This window comes from Peromyscus eremicus, chromosome 1 (assembly GCF_949786415.1).
Source record: "Peromyscus eremicus chromosome 1, PerEre_H2_v1, whole genome shotgun sequence".
Lineage (NCBI taxonomy): Eukaryota > Metazoa > Chordata > Mammalia > Rodentia > Cricetidae > Peromyscus > Peromyscus eremicus.
Genome location: NC_081416.1, coordinates 20,920,177 through 20,938,424, shown reverse-complemented (window position 1 = coordinate 20,938,424; position 18,248 = coordinate 20,920,177). Strand labels below are relative to the sequence as shown.

Here is an 18,248-nt window from a genome sequence, read left to right as displayed (position 1 = left end):
GAAATGATTTTTTTCGAATTTCAATGTTGTAATGGCTCCCTTTTTGTATCTGATTTTACTAATTTGGGTCTTCCTGTTCTTTCTGTTGGTTAGTTTGGCTTAAGAGTTTGTCTACCATGTTTATTGTTAATAAGAACCAACTTTTAGGTGGCTAGAGAGATGGCTTAGTGGGTAAGAGCACTTCAGAGTACCTGAGTTTGGCTCCCCTGTACGATGATTTACAACCAAACATAGCTCCATCTAGGGGAGCCAATGCCTTCTGACCTCCTGGGCACCAGGCATCCACATGGTACATGCACATGTATGTGGCAAAACATTCATAGATATAAAATAAATCTTAAAAATAGAAGAAAAGAGCCAACTTTGTTTTGTCTGTAGACATAGGACTGCTTTCACTGTATCCCATAGTTTTTGGTGTGTTATGTTTTTGTTTTTGTTTGATTCTTGCAATATTTTTTATTTCCTTCTTGATTTCTTCAGACTGATTATTGTCTGTAGTGAATTCACTGATTTCACTACAGACACATTCAGTAGTACGTGCAGATTATATCTAGTTTCTCTCTTGCTGTTAGTTTGTTGTCTTAATCTGTTGTAATCAAGTAGAGTATGAGGAATTATTTCTCTTTTCCTGTATTTGTTAATACCTGCTTTGTGCTCTAATATATGATCTATTTTCCATGGACTTCTAAGGAAAATGTCTATTCTGCAGTGTTTGGATGTAATGTTCTATAGAAATCTGAACTCCACTTGATATATATCAGTTAATTCAGAAATTTATTTGTTTCTTTTTTGTTGGGATTACATGAATTGACGAGAATGAGGTTTTGCAGTCACCCACTACTGTTGTGTTGGAGTTAATCTGTGACTTTATATCTAGTAGTATTTGGCCTCTTTGCCTTCAGTAACTATTAGAAAGTAAACAATCAAGAATTGTAAGGAATGATTTAATAAGATGAGTGGGAGGGAAATAGAGTAGGTATGGATAAGGATTAAGTATTAGATTTTCAAAAGTAACAGAAAAGTGAGATGAGTAAAATATCAAGGAGGGGAAAATTGTTATAGTTAGAATCCAGGTTTTAGAGAAGGAAATACAGAAAGAAGAAAATAATATAGAAATTAATGGGTAAGTATATGAGATAAGGCTACAGACTATAGCAAAGAATGCCTTGTAGTAAAGTGAGTTTGAGAAACTTAAACAACAGCCCTAACATTGACTGAGCAGTATAGAAACAGAAGCAAAACTATCATTAGATATAAATGCAAGAGTAGAAATCAGATAATAGAAAATAAGAAATCAAAAGAATACTTCTGGAGTGAGTTTCTGGCATAGCTGTGTGGAGATGAAAAAAGGGGTTCATATAACCCTCTATCTCTAGGAGGGTTGTACATGGTACTGTGTGGTAGAGTGGATAGCAGAAGCTATTGGCTTGTACGGCTTTAGTGTTTGTGGGATTCTGGTGTGTGGGGAGTGGGAGGTTGTGATTCCTTTTCTAAGTAGTCCATTGAACTGCACTCCACTCCAGCCTCTTTTAGTCCCTCAGGTCTTGTGTGTGAAGAGTGGCATTTCCCTAGCTATTTCTTCTCTCTCCTGAATAGCTTTATTTGGCAAGCTGACTTAATATTAATTGGAGAGGGCTTCTAGCTCAGCTTTCTCAGCTTTCTTGACTGTTTCCTAAGTTTAACTTTTCTAGGAACCTCAGGATTGCTTGTTTATGTTTCTATTTTTAAAGACAGTGTCTCTTTACGTAGCTCTGGCTGTTCTGGAACTCACAGCTCAGCTTTGATTGTCAGCTTTCTTGCCTGCTTCCTAAGTTTAACTTTTCTAAGGATTACTAGGTTGATTGTTTGTTGGCTTGCTTGCTTATTTATTTATTTTGTAAAGACAAGATCTCTATATAGCCCTGGCTGTCCTGGAACTCACTGTGTAGATTCGGCTGGCCTTGAACTCACAGAGATTTGCCTGCCTCTGCCTCCCAGTGTTGGGACTAAAAGTGTGTGCTAAAAGGCCTGGGCATCAGACTGTTTTCAAGAGCATCTCCCATCGTTCCTACCAGCCATGTTAAGAGAATACACGGGTGCTCTTAAAGCTGAATAGAAAGTCTGGATTGCTGGCTGGCAGTTGCATGTGAGCTTGACCAAATAATACAGCCTTGAGCCTCACCATTCTTTGCTTTCTATGCATGGAAACCATACCCTGGTTGACACACTTTGGTTAACAAGAACAGTTAGCATGAAGCATAAGTGCAGAAGCTGAAAAGGAAGGTTAGTACATTGAGGAACTTCCTTGGATCCTGAAACTATGGACCAGGTCTCTGATGGATTAGATCTTGTTCCTATTTTGGCAGGTGTTGGGTTCTACAGTCAGAATGGTCCTCTAACATCAGTTGTGCTAAGGTCTTGGGGCCTGTTATAGTACTTAGGTTGTTTTTTTTTTTTTTTTTTTAAGTTCTTAAAGATAGAATGTATCAAGACATTGGGGACTGTTGAGTATTAATTTTAGATGTGTCTTCATTTTCTAAAAATGGAGATGTCCACACATAGAAATTTCTTTCTGAAGACTTTGAGTTTGGTGTTGTATTTCTTTTTACATTATTGTTTTTATTGCATGCTTTCTTACTTTCCTTGTAGCTCCTTGTTAGATTAACTGGTTGCTTAAGAATGTGTTAATTTTTATATTTGTGAGTTTTCCAGTTAGTCGTTTAATTTTTCTGCATTGTAGTTGAAGAAGATACTTTATATGACTTACATTTTTTTCAGATTTATTGAGTTGTTTGTTTGGGCTTAGCAGACTGTCTTGGAGAGTGTTCTGTGCAGTTGAGAAGAACATATATGTGTCTGTTTAGTGAGTTCTGTGCATTTCTTCGAGGTTTTGTTGATTAATAGTGATGCTGATGTCTTCCAGTTCATGCTTACCTTTTGCTTAGTTGAAAGCAGTGCATTGCGTTCTTAGCTATTGTTATTGAGCGGCTTCTCCCTTCTGTTTGTTAATTTTTGCTTCACAGTCTAAAATCTGTTACCAGTTGTACGTATTTAATTACTAGGTAGTTATGCTCATCTTCTTCTCTTCTTCCTTCCTCCTCCTTCCTCCTCCCCGGGCTCCCTTCTCTTTCCTCCCCCTTCATCTTTTTTGACATAGATTTTTATGTAGCCCTGGGTAGCCTGGAGCTCACTGTGTAGACCAGGCTGTCCTTAAACTCAGTGGCCTCAAATTCAGCAGAGATCTGCCTGCTTTTGCCTCCAAGTGCTGGGATTAAAGGTGTGTACCACCACACCTAGCTAATGTTTTTTTTTTGTTTGTTTGTTTTTTGTTTTTTGTTTTTTGTTTTTGTTTTTTTTAAGAAAATTAGCTCTATTCATTTTATACGTGAGTGTTTTGCTTGAATGTTTATATGTGTACCACCTGCATTCTTGGTGCCTGTGGAGACCAGAAGAGGGCATTGGATCCCCTGGAACTGAAGTTATAGATGGTTGTTAGCCACCATATGGGTGCTGGGATTTGAACCTGGGTCCTCTGCCAGAGCAACAAGTGCTCTTAACCACTGAGTCATCTCTTCAGCCCTCCAAGATCTTCTTGATGGATTTGCTCTGTTCCCATTATGTACTGTGCTCCATTGTCTTCTTAACATGTTTTATTTTAATGTCTGTCTTAGCCCGTTTGAACTTCTATAACAAAATACCACAGTCTGGATGGTTTTTGTAAACAACAGAGATTAGTTTCTCAAAGTTCTTGTGACTGGGAACTTGAAGATATTAATAGATCAAGTGTCTGGGAAGAGATTCTTCTCATGCAATTAAAAGATGGAGGGTCTTTTTCTTGGGCCTCTTTTATTAGGGCAATAATAGAATGTTTTCCTAGCTTTCAAGCCCTTTCACCTCCAAAAAGTTACATGTCCTAAAGTTATCACCATTTCAACAGTACATTCCAATAATAGCTTCCCCACTGAATTTCCCCAATTCTTTCTAAGAATGCATTTAATTCTCCCAATAGTTCTGGTACCTCATTTAATATCAGTCAAAGGTCCAATATCCAGAGTCCAGAGTCTCATCTAAATATTATGTAAATCAGGTAGAAGTAAGACTAAATTGCAATCTATCCTGAGACATTGCTTTCTAGCTTTGAACCTGAGATAGCATATCTTTTATATGCTTCTCAGATACACTGGTGAGATAGGCATGATATAGGCACTCCCATTCAAAAGGAGAGGAAATAAGGAAAGATGAAAGAGCACATAAGTTCCAAATAAGTACAAAGTTCAACAGAGCAAAAACATTTGGCAGTTAATTCTCAAGAACAATATTTTGCTGGATGCTCTTGCCAGATCTCTGGGGTAGGTACATTTTCTGGACCCACTAGAATAGTAGGCTTGTCCCCTCAGCCTTGGCGTTCTTATTTCTATGATGACTATATACCTGGAGTATGTGCCCATGGCTCCCCAAGGCCTGAATTATGTGAAGTCTCTATCAGTCTGAGGTCCCAGAAAGTGGATTTGCTGGGCATTTGTCCTATTTAGGGCATTATAGTAGCTCAGCACTTGAAGAGGCTTTTGCGTTTGTATCCTCTGATTGGAAGAGCAGTCTTTGTGATTTCTGAATTGCCTTCATTGACAAAGATTAAACTTTGGAGTCATCTTTTTATTAGTCATTTGACAACAGCCTTGGTACTCTGTTGAATGTTTTTTCATTCTTTAAAATATATGTGTGCAGAAATTTTCCTAATCTTTTAAGTTTTGTTTCCTTTTTGATGAATTAAATGGTTCTATCTTTAAATCATTTCTCATTTCACTCCAAGAAGTCAGGAGGAAACAGGTTTCTCCTTTAGCCCTTTCCTGGGCTAAATATCCAGTTTCATTACTTATATTCTGTCTTTCTTAAGCTGCTGAGACATAAACACAATTCAGTCAGGTTCTTTACTATTTTATGACAAGATGGATATCCCTACATCATTCAACAACATTTTCCTCTGAGACCTCAACAGAAAAGTATTTATTACTCATATTTCTAGCAGAATTTTGTTCCTGATAGCTTTGGTATCTCTAAAGAGAATTTGGGTTTTCTCAGTCCCCCCACTCCTTGTCCCTTATTTTTAATGTGTGTAGATATTTTGCCTGCATGTATGTCTGTGTACCACCTGTGTGCACAGTACCCGAGGAGGCCAGAAAAGGGTGTTGGATCCTCTGGGACTAAAGTTTCAGATGTTTGTGAACCACTATGTTGTGGGTGTTAGGAATCAAACCCAGGTTCTTTGGAAGAGTAACCAGTGGTCTTAACTGCTGGGGCATCTCTCCAGATCTCTGATTTCTTTTTTTATTTTGTTTTTTCAATTTTTAAAATTTTATTTTATGTTCATTAGTATTTTGCCTGCATGTATGTCTGTGTGCGGGTATCAGAAGTCCTGAAACTGGAGATACAGACAAGTGTGAGCTGCCATGTGGGTTCTAGGAATTGAATCTGTGTCCTCTGGAAGAGCAGCCAGTGCTCTTAACCACTGAGCCATCTCTCCATCCCCCTCTCTGATTCTTTTAAATCTTTACTAGCATCACTTACAGCAGTTTGTTTTTGGCAAAATGTACTTTTTAAAGCAAGTATGTACTTCAAAAATCTTTATATTCTATTTCTATGTTTTTAGAGTGTTATCACAGCACCTTACTGCTGGAGCCAGTTTACTTTGTCTGCTAAAATACCATGGATTGTCTTAATGGCAACAGAAAGTAATTTTTCAGAGTTCTGGAGGCTGAGACGTGTCTCAGATGTCTTGTGGGGGCCTACTTTCTGATTTGTGGATGGCTGCCTTTCTGCTTTGTCTTCATGTGGTGGATCAAGCACAGGATCTCTCTTGGGCCTCTTTATTTATGAGGCTCTGCAGTTGTGACCTATCACTTTCCAAATACATGTTTCTTAATCCTGTGACCTTGTTGGATAGGATTTCAGCATAAAGGTGGGGTGGAGGGCATTTTCCAAAGATTCAGACCACAGCAGTGTCTATTTCTTATTAGCTGTTGCTGTAAACCATAGTCTAAAAATACCAAATGGAAAGTTCTAGAAATTAAGTTTTAAATTGTGTGTATATTATGAGTGGTGTCATTTAGTCTTATGCCATCCTGCCTTGGGCTAGCATATCCATACTGTATACATCACTTGCCTATTAGTTCTTGGTAGCCACCTAAGTTAGTTACCAAATGATCTGTCATGGTATTGTAGTGATTGTATTCAGTTAACCTTTATTTTATTCAGTAATGATCCCAAAACTTAAATGCAGCAATACTAGCAAACAGAAGCCATTTAAGTGCTTCCTTTAAGTGAAAATGTAGCTTTAAAAAATGCCCACTTTCCTGAGGTCTGTAGTAAAAACAAATCTGTTTGTGAAATGTAAAGGGCATCAGTGCTGATTTTGCTCTCGGAACCTCAGACTGCAAGTTGCAGCCTTAGTACATGATATAAATGCTTGGTTGGTATGGAAAAGCATTAAATTTGTCCGTAGAAGGAATGAATTTATTAAAAAAATAAGCGGGGAGGCATTCAGAAAGCATTGAGTCTGCACAAAGATTTTGGCCACTCTGAACAAGTGGTCCGAAACCATTGAATGCAAGTAAAGGATAGTTGCACAGACTCAGAAAGAGGCTTGCACTAGAATTAGTTATGTAACTTTATATAGTACTTTGCTGTAATTGTCCTGATTGTTACTAATTTCTTACTGTGTCCACTTAATAAGCAAAACTTAGTTATAAAGCCTGTATAGAGGAAAAACATGAAGGAGTCAGTACTGTTCATAGTTTCAAGGGTCTGTTGAAAATGTTGGAATGAACCCTTGCAGAAAAGGCATCTAAGATACAGCCAGTCCATTTCTTTTTTTTTCCTTTTGGTTGCTGTTTACAAATTTTAAAAATCATTAGTTTTAAAATTTCATTTAAATAATAAAACTTCAACACCTGTGCTTGACTCAAAAGCTAAGTCCCTTAACTGACAGTATGTGATTGCATCATAGTTTTAGGTGGTGGCACACGCCTTTAATCCCAGTACTTGGGAGGCAGAGGCAGGTGGATCTCTTGAGTTGAGGCCAGCCAGGGCTGCATAGAGAAACCTTGTCTCAAAGAAACAAAACAAAACTCACCTTAATCCATTCTGCCAATATATGCCTTTTAATTGGAGAATTGGATGTCCTGTAACTGTTGATATACCACTTTCATTTTGTCATTTGTTTTCTGCATGGCTTCTTTCAGTTTTGTTCAAGCCCTTCCTGAATACTTTCTTTTGTGTTGTATACTTTCTAGTTACTACTTTGGTGGGCTTTTTTTTTTTTTTTTTTTTTTTGGTTCTTTTGTTTGTTTGTTTTATTGCCTCTGTGTGTGGAGGGGGGGGGGAGGGAGGGGAGAGAGAGAGATACCAGGAGACTAGGAACACCCACTCTCTCTCTTTCCCTCCTTCCCTTCCTCCCTTCTCACTTACCTCTCTCTAGGCAAGTGCTTTACCACTGAACTATACCCTCACCCTTTCTCATATTTTCTGTACATTGTTTAGTTGATTTCTTAGTGTTTTCCTTGAGTACTATAATTAACTGAATTTGTAGCTATATTTTGAATTAATAGTACTTTGTAAAATGCTTTCATCCTGTATAGTTCTCTCACTGCCCCCCAAAAATTATTCAATATTTCTCTACCATGCAGATGTATAATTACTGTTTTGTTTTGTTGTCTTTCAAATTATAGGGGACAAAAGAGAAGCAAACTTCTGCTTTGTTAAATACTTTAGGATTCTATCTTAAATAATTTACAAATACTTAAACTATATAATTAAACAATATATTTATATTAAGTACCTTACATATAATATGGAGCTGAGTACATGAATAGTTTTGAAATACCATAGAATCATACTAAAACTAAATGAAACCTCTAACAGTATAAAATCCCTGCCAGCCTTAGTAGGACTAAAAAATGAATCTTCTTTCTTCCAGTATTGTGAAAGTTTATTTTTATCTCTGTGCTTTCAATCACAAAGATTCCAATTTCCATTAAAATGAAGGAAATAATTCAGCTTGTAGTTCTGTTTTAGTAAACTCCACGACTCTCCATGAAGCACAAGGAGTCCTTTTTGTCTTGTACTTACCTGCTGTGGTGTAATTTATACTTTTGATATCTTTAAGAAAAATTACCCCCCCCACACACACACACACTCACTCACTCACTCACTCACACAGAAAGAGCAGGGGAGGATGGCATTCACATAGCTTTCTTGACCTTAAATGACTAAGGTCCTCTAAGGAATTGAGACCCACAGATTGTCAGTTGGTGTAATTGACTCACTCTTAATCAACTTCAAATTTACATTTAGATGGCTTCTTTACTGAAACATAATTACTGAAGACAGATAGAACGTATATAATAGAACAAATGACTCACTGGTCTTGAAGCCCTACATTCTCAGTATAGGTCTTTGTGAAGACCTACATTCGTATCTTTGTGTATCTTTGATGTTTAGGTCACTTAATACATAGGAATCTCATTCATGGCTCTATGTGTTAAACATACAAATATAATTATATAAAATTATTTTGGAAATGTTCCAGCTGCTAAATATGTAGTCCTTTTCTCCTGAATTTATTAATAACACTTTTTATTGGGCTTTGTTTTTCCTACTTTGTTTTTAGGTTTTTTGTGATCACAGCATTGTATAAAATGTATAATAGTAAATTGTATAAAAAGAAGTTCTCTGTTTTTGAGTTTTCACAAAAAAACTTTTTCATTTCTGGTTTTGGTCTATAGATATGGGAAACTAGGTTGATCTGGGACTGAAAATCATCTCTCTCCAGCAGATATCAGTTGCCCTTTCTGTTCTATTAACTATCCTTTCAAGTCTTTCTGCTAGACACACAAAATGGAACTCTTTTTTTTGGGGGGGGGGTCGGTTTCAATATAGGGTTTCTCTGTGTAGCCGTAGGTGTCCTGGAACTCACTCTGTAGATCAGGCTGGCCTTGAACTCACAGAGATCTGCCTGCTTCTGCCTCCCAAGTGCTGGGATTAAAGGTATGTTTCACCACCGCCTGGCACAAAATGGAGTTCTTATTGTAAAACCTTAATGTAAAAATTCTTAAGCCACTCAAAATAAATAAAAGGATATAGGTATTAGAATGAATATATTTACATTCATTCAATGTCTGCATTTACTTATTGAATGCTTACTTTATTGAGGACTGTATGTAACCAGATTCTGAAATGTGAATAAGCTTCATTTTCTTTGTTTGTCATCTAGTGAATTAAATGCCAAATAATTAATTTTAAAGTGTAGTTTATTGTGCTTGCTAGTTTTATGTCAGCTTGACATAGCTAGAGCCATTTGGGAAAAGGGAACCTCAATTGAGAAAATGCTCTCATCAGATTGGCCTGTGGGCAAGCCTTCGGGGCATTTTCTTGATTAAAGTTGTGTGTGTGTGTGTGTGTGTGTGTGTGTACGTGTGTGTACACGTGTACACTCAAGTTACCATTCTTAGTGGCAAGCCCCTTTATCTGTTGAGCCAAATGGCCACCAGGTTTTAAATATTTTAATGGTAAGGCATATATTTTATTTTTTAAATATTTATTTTATTTTATATGCACAGATATTTTACCTGCATGTATGTATGTGTACCACATGTATGCTTGGTGCCTGAGGAGGTTAGAAAAAGGGAATGGATCCCCTAGAGCTGGAGTTGCAGGTGGTTGTGCTGGGAACCAGGGTCCTCTGCAAGAATGTTCTTTTTTTTAATATATAATTTAATTTAATTTTACATATCAGCCATGGATTCCCTTGCTCCCCCCCCCCCCCCCCGCCAGGAATATGTTCTTAACAGCAGAGCCAACTCTCCAGCACTTATATTTTAGTTTTTAATATGATGTAAACTTCTTTTGTTTATTTAAAAATATTTGGTAATACATATTTTTAATTTTTTAAAAAAAGTTTATGTGTATGGCTGTTTTGGTTTGCCTGCATATATGCCTAGGCACTACTTTCTTGCCTGGTGCCTGCAGATGCAAAAAGAGAGTGTTGGCTCCATTGGTACTGAAGTTACAGATGTTTGTTATGTGGGTGCTGGGATGCAGAAGTAGGTCCTCTGGAAGAGTAGCCAGGGCTCTTAGCCCCTGAACCATCTCCCCAGCACTATTTTTGAATTTTGATTGCTTTATTGTGGCATTTTCATAATAACTTGTTTTTGTTGATCCTCTCTCTTTGTTCTTCCCTATCTCCCTCATCCCCAGTTGTCCCCTTTCTGCTTTCATGGTGTATGTGTCCTCTTGACCTCTTCTTCCTCACTACTTCTTCCACTCTTCTCGTCCCTACTCTGGATCCATAACCTAATACCCACACGAACACGCACACACGCATGCACGCACACTAATTAGGATCCATGTATGAGAGAAAACATGCATGCATTATTTGCCTTTTTGAATCTGGGCTATCTCATTTAATTTGCAGATACATCCTGCAAGTTTCACAATTTGATCTTTTTTTTTGCAAGTAAATACATTTTCATGTGCCACGTTTTTATTATCTGTTTATTGGTGGATGATATCTACACTGACTCCATTTTCTTATGAGCATCTCTGGTAGGATGTAGGCTCCTTTGGGTATATCTAGGAGTGATATAGCTGAGTCATACGGTAGTTCTATGTTTTATTGGTTGAAAAACCTCTATAGTGATTTTCATATCTGTTATACTGGCTTATTCTACCACCAGCAGCGAATATGGGTTCGTTCGTTCTTTTTTTTTTTTTTCCTTTTTATATTCTCAGTATTTTTTTCATTTTTGTTTTATTTTGTTTGTTCTTTGTGTGTTTTTTATTTATTTATTTATTTTACTATACTGTTCTCACTGGGGTTCAGTGGAGTGTCACATTGTTTTAATTTGCAGAGAATGACCAGTTCATTGTGCTCTTTAGTGATTGGCAGTTTGGTTTGTTCCATGTGTATATGTGTGTCTTTTATTTTTGCAGCTCATTCTGTATTCTAGATAGTAAGTCCCTGTCTGAAATGTAGAGTCTGTTCAGTTTGTTGGTAGTTGCCTGTGCTATGCAAAACCTTCTTAGTTTTATATAATTCCACTTGTCAAATCTTGAGGTTACTTTTTTGTGCTATATTACTGGAGTCCTATACAGAAAATCCTTGCCTATGCTTATATTTTGAAGTATTTTCCCCTAAAAGTTTCAGAATTTGAGGCTTTAAATTAAAATGGGTTTTTTAGTACATGGTAAAAAAGATCTTTTTCACTATTGAATAGGCTATTTTTTTTTTAATCAAGTATATATTTTGACACTTTTGTCAAAAAGTAGGTGGTTTTATTTCTTGGTCCTATGTTCTGTTCCAGGTCTACGTTGTGCTTTTGTGATTCAAATTGAAGGGAGATGTTTGTGGGAAATTTTAATATGTCTTGTTTTCTGTGAGGAAATCAGTGCCTAAAAAATGAAGCTTATGAACCTGTAGTTTAAGAACATTGGGAAATGGGAGGCTTCCTAGGCCTCGGGAACATTAACTTTAGAAAGATACAAACACATAAAAAAAAAAAAATCAACCCACAAGGTTTAGAGAGCCTATGACAATTTTGGCTTTACAAAACTTGTGCAGTGTTTGTACATATGGCATAAAACAGAACTTTGACATTTGGCTTTTCCATTTAAAAAGAACAAGGATCTGAGGGTGAGCAAAACAGAAACCAAAGCTCCAGGAGAGCAGCAGACACCATGTCTGCTCACCGTTGCTGTACGGGTTCTGCCTTGGTCTATTGTAAGTGCTCAAGTTAATATATTTTGGTTAAGGAAATAAATATTTATTGAACAGATTGAAGAATACTTTGAAAGGAGAGTGATACTTTTATTTGGGCAAAAGTGAGGTGCAAAGACTTGAGAAAATATTAGTAGAGAAAAATGATTATTGAACACAGTTTAAAAAAAAAAGCTTCTGACCAAAACTATGTTCTGGGAAATACCCTACAAAAAGGAGATTGTTTTAGATTATAAGATGTTTTTATTGCTGGATGTGGGATTGCAGGGAGGATTGTTCTTACAGCAGTGCGAACTTTAAAGAAGCCATTAATTACTGTCCTGGTGTTCTGAGTCGCAGCTCTCAGTGTCATGAGAATCTGAAGACACTGCAGGTTGTAGTGAAGAGACTTGGAGACTGGTTTGAGACCTAATGGTGATGCTGGGTAGGACTTAGTCAAGTCCACTAGGAAGGCTTTAAAATGTGCAGCAGGGCGGTGGTGGTGCCCACCTTTAGTTCCAGCACTTGGGAGGCACAGGAAGGTAGATCTCTGAGTTTGAGTCCAGCATGGTCCACACAGCAAGTTCCAGGACAGTGAGAGCTGTTATACAGAGAAACCCTGTCTCGATAAACCGAAAAAAGAAAAAGGTAACAGTTTACAGTAAAGGTACTTTTAAAACCCTAGCAATAGAATTGAAGACTTGACTTGCCTCTTCAGTATTTATTCTTTTTTTTCAGTAGTATAAACAAAAGTTTATTGATAACACAATAAACATAACTTAAGTCAACTTTTTCAAGCCCAAAGAATAGGGCCTGAATTACAATTTATATTTTGCTTTAACTATTGTAAACTCCATCCATGTCAGCTGTGAAATTTTAATTCTGAGTGATATTGTATTTCTTGTAAGGATAAACTCTGATCAATGACCAAATCCTTAATTTTTGCTATCCAACTATTTTTCTTGATTTTTCTAACTCCATACATTGTAGACTGTTCAATGAATCTGTAATAAACTTCCAAAATGAAGGGAATGTCTTTCTTTCTCTTGTTTGCCTAAAATCTTAGCTCGAGTTCATCTTTTTAAACAAAAATTAAGCTCCCAAAACATCTTCAAGTTGAGCTGCTAAAACTCCTTTTAAAGACCCTCCTTGCCAGTGGTTCCATGGTTCAAGTCATTCTGAGGACTGCACACTCAGACATGTGCATGGTTGCAGCGAACGGTATTCATTTTTTTTTTTTTAAGAGCTCTGGCAAAGTTTTATTAAAGGAAAACTTCCTGGTTTACTTTTCATTAGTCTGTTCTGGCATGCTTCTGATATATCAGAATCACCTGGGTCAATGCTAGCCAGTATGCATACTCTGTAGTATTTTCCACATGCTGTGCCCAATTCAATATTATGCTGTGCCCAATTCAATATTATTGCCACTGTAGTGATGGACATCAGTTCTGGCCAACATGGCATAGTGTTCTATTTCAGATTTCCTCAAAGCTGGGCAATTGTTGATGAGGATAGTCAACTTTGCTTTGCAATGTCTGATCATCTTCAGAGCCTATCCCAGCAAGTACTTTCCATTTTTCATAATAAGTTGGAGCCTAGAGTTGATTGACTCCAGGGACGTTTTCATCTTCTTTGTGGCCACTATCTTCCAGCCTTAGGTTTGGGACAGCCCCCAACCAAGATCAGCTGCCAAGATGGCCAGGAGGCCCAGTATTTATTCTTTATGGCACTTTGTTATCATTCTTCATGGCTTTTCTGTGAGCTCTTGTTATGAATTTTTGTTCTTATTTGCTTTTTGTTAACATCAAGCATAGCATGTGGGATAATTCAGTGTTGCTATGCAACTGCTAAATTCAATATTTATTATTAATAAAACTGGGTAATGTTAACATTCAGTGAACAGAGGACAGCAGAATGTGGATCTGTAGTATACCGTACATAAATGTAAGGTTCAGTGTATTGTGGCAAGCATGAACAGAAGAGAAACAACTTTTATATGGTTATTATTTAGAACAAAATTAGTTGTGGCTAAATCTTTTATAACTAAATTTGTTGTTGTTGACTGCTTGCTTACTTTCTGGCTGTGTTCCCACTCCCCTCCCCTAATACGGGACTTAACTCCCTGTGGAGTATAGCTCTGAACTTGTGACTTTTTTTTTCACTTAGCCTCTTGAATGCTGGATTAGAGGCATACATCATATCCAGTCAGTGCTTTTTGATCTGTAATTTTTTTTTGCTAGTGATAATGTGTTACTTATATTCTTCCTCAGTTGACCTATTTCAGATTCTATTCTTTGTAAATTTTAAATTAGTATCTCTCAAGCTGTTACCTCTTTTCTCTTTGTACTTTGCTAGTATTTCTTGTTATATTACATTTTTCTTTTTTAGAAATTGAGACAGAGCAGGGCAGGGCATAGTGGTATACACTTACAACCATAGCACTCTGGAGACTGAGGTAGGAGGATCAGAGTTGGATATTATCCTGGACTATATACAGAAACCTTGTCTCAAAAATAAATAGGTAAAATTTGTTTACTATCGAAGTTTGACATTTCTTAAAATTTTATATAAACCCAGGTGAAAATACTAGGTTTATTCTTTTATGTAAGAACTACCAATAATCAATCATCTTTGTCAGCTAGAGTTTTAGTTATTCTAAGATACTCAAATGCTTTCACTCACATTTATAAAAGTAAAAATTCCTTTTTGGAAAGTAAGAAGACTTAAGAGTTGGAGACTGTTTTTGAGATTTACTTAAAAGAGCAGGGGTTAGCTGTTAAGAGAGTATCTAGTCTCCAGGGACTAAGATAGTATCTAGCCATTAATCCTCATTATTATACCACCACCTCTCTACCTCCACAACTCAAGTCCTGTCTTCTTTTCCAATGTCTGGAAGAGCAAGAGGACATGGTGACTAATTCTATTAGGTAAATAACAAGCAGCTGTTTGATTAATGAGTAATTTAATTTTGCTATTGGAATAATTTGTAGACAAATAATTGCTTTCTAATAATAAATAAATTATGGTTTAAAAATAATATAAAAAATCAACTCTACTTACAAACTTTAGCAGCTTCTGTGTTGAAAATTACAGCTTTATAGCAAGTAGGACAAAGATATTTCTTGAACTACAGTGTTATTTTTATTGCTAGTTAAACAAGATCATGCTATTTTTGAAGGCTACCTTTTTCCTTTTCATTTTAATTGTACACGTTACGTATATGTGTATTTTGCCTGCCTGTATGTCTGTATGCCATGTGCATGCAGTGCCTTTGGAGGCCAAAAAAGGCATTGGACCCCCTGGGACTGGTGTTACTGAGGGACAGTTAAGAGCCTACATGTAGATGCCGCAAATCAAACCCTGATCCTCTGGAAGAGAAGCTGAGCCATCTCTCCAGCCCCTTAAAAGCCGGCTATCTTTTCTATCCTCTTTTGTTTTCTACATTCTTTGGTATTTCTATGCATTTGAAAAGTAATAATGTGTACCAAATGTGCATGACATTAATTCTTTGTAAAGGTCACAGTTAAAGTGCACATGGAGTCTCAGATCTTTGTAATCAGTATTTGAACTTTATAGTGAAGTCCTTGACAATTTTTTTTGAGCCACTGCAGATTCCACTTTCTCGGGTTTTTCTTTCTTACTTAACAATTCACAACAGCAAGGTATTTAAATTATCTTTCATTAACTACATGGTAGTACTTGATGTAGTCAGTTAGAAAACCTGGTTTTCTTCTTTCACACTGGTAGAAGGACACAATAGTTTTAAACAGGTTTTTTATACAGCTATGTGAATTTTTTTCTCATTTTTTTTCTGTTTGTGTACCTAGTGAGTTTTACCTTTGTAAAGGAACCATCAAGTAGTTAATATTGTATTATGAAATAATGTAGGACTTTCCTTCTAAAATATAGTGAGGGATGGGGAAACTATTCTTGAGAATTTTCTTTAGAAAACTATTGACCTGAGAGAAATTTATGCATCAACAGTTATGCAGAAAAAAGAGGACTATTTGTTCTAGAAAGCTTATGGAAGTTCTGAAGCATGACACTTCTTTGGGAAGGCACTTTTTAAAATGCTACTTTATGTAAAATTTTAAGAACAACTAGAGAACTGTGAATTTCCATTCCATCATTGGTTATTTCTAGTTTCTGTTTTGTTTTTGAATGTACTTTGAATTTTTGCTATGTTAATCATTAACAGAAATGCTAACACTCCTTTTTAGATTTGTGTGTGACTCTTTCCTGAACATCTCTTCAATATTAACCAATGATTCTTGAGAAATATTTTTCAGTGAATATTGTGATAATGGATTTTATTTTATCCTTTCAGGGTTTGAAAGTATTCTTGAAGGGCTGTTTGGACCTGCGTTATTAAAAGATCTCAGTTTATTTAAAGGTATTCAAAATATTTATGGTATTTCACAATCTTTGAGGTTAACACCTTGGCGGTTTAGGTATCATACTCAGTTTTATATGGGTTAAACTCCATTCATGTTAGCATGTTTGTGTTTTTTTTATACTGTTAGTATATGTGTAGGTAGCATAATTAGCTAATAAGCAGCTAGGAATTAAATGAAGAATTTTAAAGACAGAAGTGGTGGTGGGGTGCGTAGTGGAAAGAATTTCAAGATATGGCTAGGAATAGAGTACAAATTTTTGCATGTGTGAGACCCTGAGTTTGATTAGAACATAAGAATTTAGCCTTGCAGTGGTGGTGTACCCCTTTATTCCCAGCACTCGGGAGGCAGAGGCAGGTGGATCGCTGCGAGTTCCAGGCCAGCCTAGTTTACAGAGCAAGTTCCAGGACAGCCAGGACTGTTTGTTATACCAATAAACTCTGTCTTGGAAAAACAAGACGAGATTTTAATGAGGGTTTTCTTAAGCTACATAATATTTTGAAGAAAACTATGATTTATTTTCTGAAAATTTTTGTTTAATGACTATTAAAACTTTTTTTTTTTTCTTTTTCAGAGTGTGAAGCTGAAAGCATTTCTGATTGGGCTTTTGATGAAAATTGTCTGTTCTGTTGCTTGAGAAGAGATAAAGTAAAGGTAACCAAGAAGCTTGGAAAACTTGTCTAGTATGGTATTTTAGTTTCTTTAAAAAAAAAAATTGAATCATTTTATTGGAGGATTTGCAGAAAAAGGAAAATTTGATTTCCTGTTTATACAAGATTTGATAGTAACTGGCTTTTCAGTTTAAACTGTTTCCAGTATGTTGATTAGCCTCCTAAGAAATCTTACATCCTAACATACACTGTCTTATGTGTATTTAAGCAGAATAATTAACCTGGTCTCAAACTGTTATGTTTATCTGAAATATAAAGTGTATGATAATTTTAAAAAGTAGAAGTCATTTGTGGTACAAAAAGATAGCAGTTACTAATTTGTGTAGACTCAAGACTTAGTAAGTTTATAATTATAAATGTTCCTTTATAATATCTGGCCATTAGCTCAACCCTTGGGTTTCTGTTTTACTGCCTTTAAAAAAAAAAAAAAAAAAAAAAAAAAAGGTTTCATTTTGCTCTGGAAACATTTAAGTTACTGAAAACTCAGTAGTGGGTTTACCACTTTACCTTGCTTTCATGGTATCCTATTCCCCACAGTTACCTACTGCAAAGCCTAGGGAACATTCTGATTTATTCTTTCTGCTATGTACTAACTTTAGTTCATTGGCAAACTTCTATCAGTTACTCCTATTGAGTTTTGTTCTTTTTTTATCTCCACGGTTATCACTGTAGTCCATACTCGTAGCATTATTTCTGGACTGCTGAAGTAACATGGTTTTTGTTGAACAAATGCTTTCCCCTTTTTCTAATTCTACAAAAATATGTTCTTAAATACCTCTTCTTTGTAGCATGAAAGTCTATTGCTTTTTTCTTCTGCCTCTCCTGTCCTATGAATGGTACACACATGCTCCTTTTACCGTTTCACCTTTTATACTGTCGTAATAAATGTCATTTATACCAATTATTTGTCAGTTGATATTATGCCTTATTTTGTTCTCCCTTTTCTGAAAGTTTTGGGTATTTGTTCCTTCCTTCATTTCCAGTTGCTAATGACGGCCATGCTTCTATTTTCTTTGTCTCAGTTATACCACTTGTTTTATTGCCTATGGTTGAAACATAGCTTTTAATATCTGAGTGCCATCATGTGAAAAGCTTCTTACATATATTAGGGCAGTTTAAAAGCTTCTTATATATATTAGGGCATCTTTTTCTTGTTTTCTCCATGAAAAATTGTTGCTGCTACTGCTATCCATGGTAGTCTTTTTTTGTTAAATTAATGAGAAGGCTGTTTTGAAATTTACTGGTTTTGAAATAGTAGAGAATAAAGCAACATTGTCAAGAGTAGGCCACAGATGGAGTTGATGTTTGATGTTTAAATTCTGTGTGTTTGCATTTATGTGTGTATATGTTAGATGCCAGCTAGTGAGTAAATCATTTAATAGGAATTGTGGTAGAAAAGGAGAAACAGTTGTTTTCTTTTCAGATTAGAATTGGGAAGAGAGTTATTCTCTGCCA

The 18,248-nt window shown here is 36.1% G+C and overlaps 1 protein-coding gene and 1 pseudogene across 2 annotated transcripts in view; one reads left to right on the top strand and one right to left on the bottom strand.

The window, feature by feature from the left end:
- Nucleotides 1-18,248, top strand: part of Lcor (ligand dependent nuclear receptor corepressor) — a 123,057-nt gene that overhangs the window by 35,682 nt on the left and 69,127 nt on the right. For both annotated transcript variants that reach the window (XM_059258153.1, XM_059258160.1), the window contains exons 3-4: nt 16,056-16,121; nt 16,697-16,776. The gene's annotated coding sequence lies outside the window, so the exon portion shown is untranslated. The remainder of the gene's footprint in view (nt 1-16,055; nt 16,122-16,696; nt 16,777-18,248) is intronic.
- LOC131902781 (large ribosomal subunit protein eL30-like) lies at nt 13,011-17,470 on the bottom strand (annotated as a pseudogene).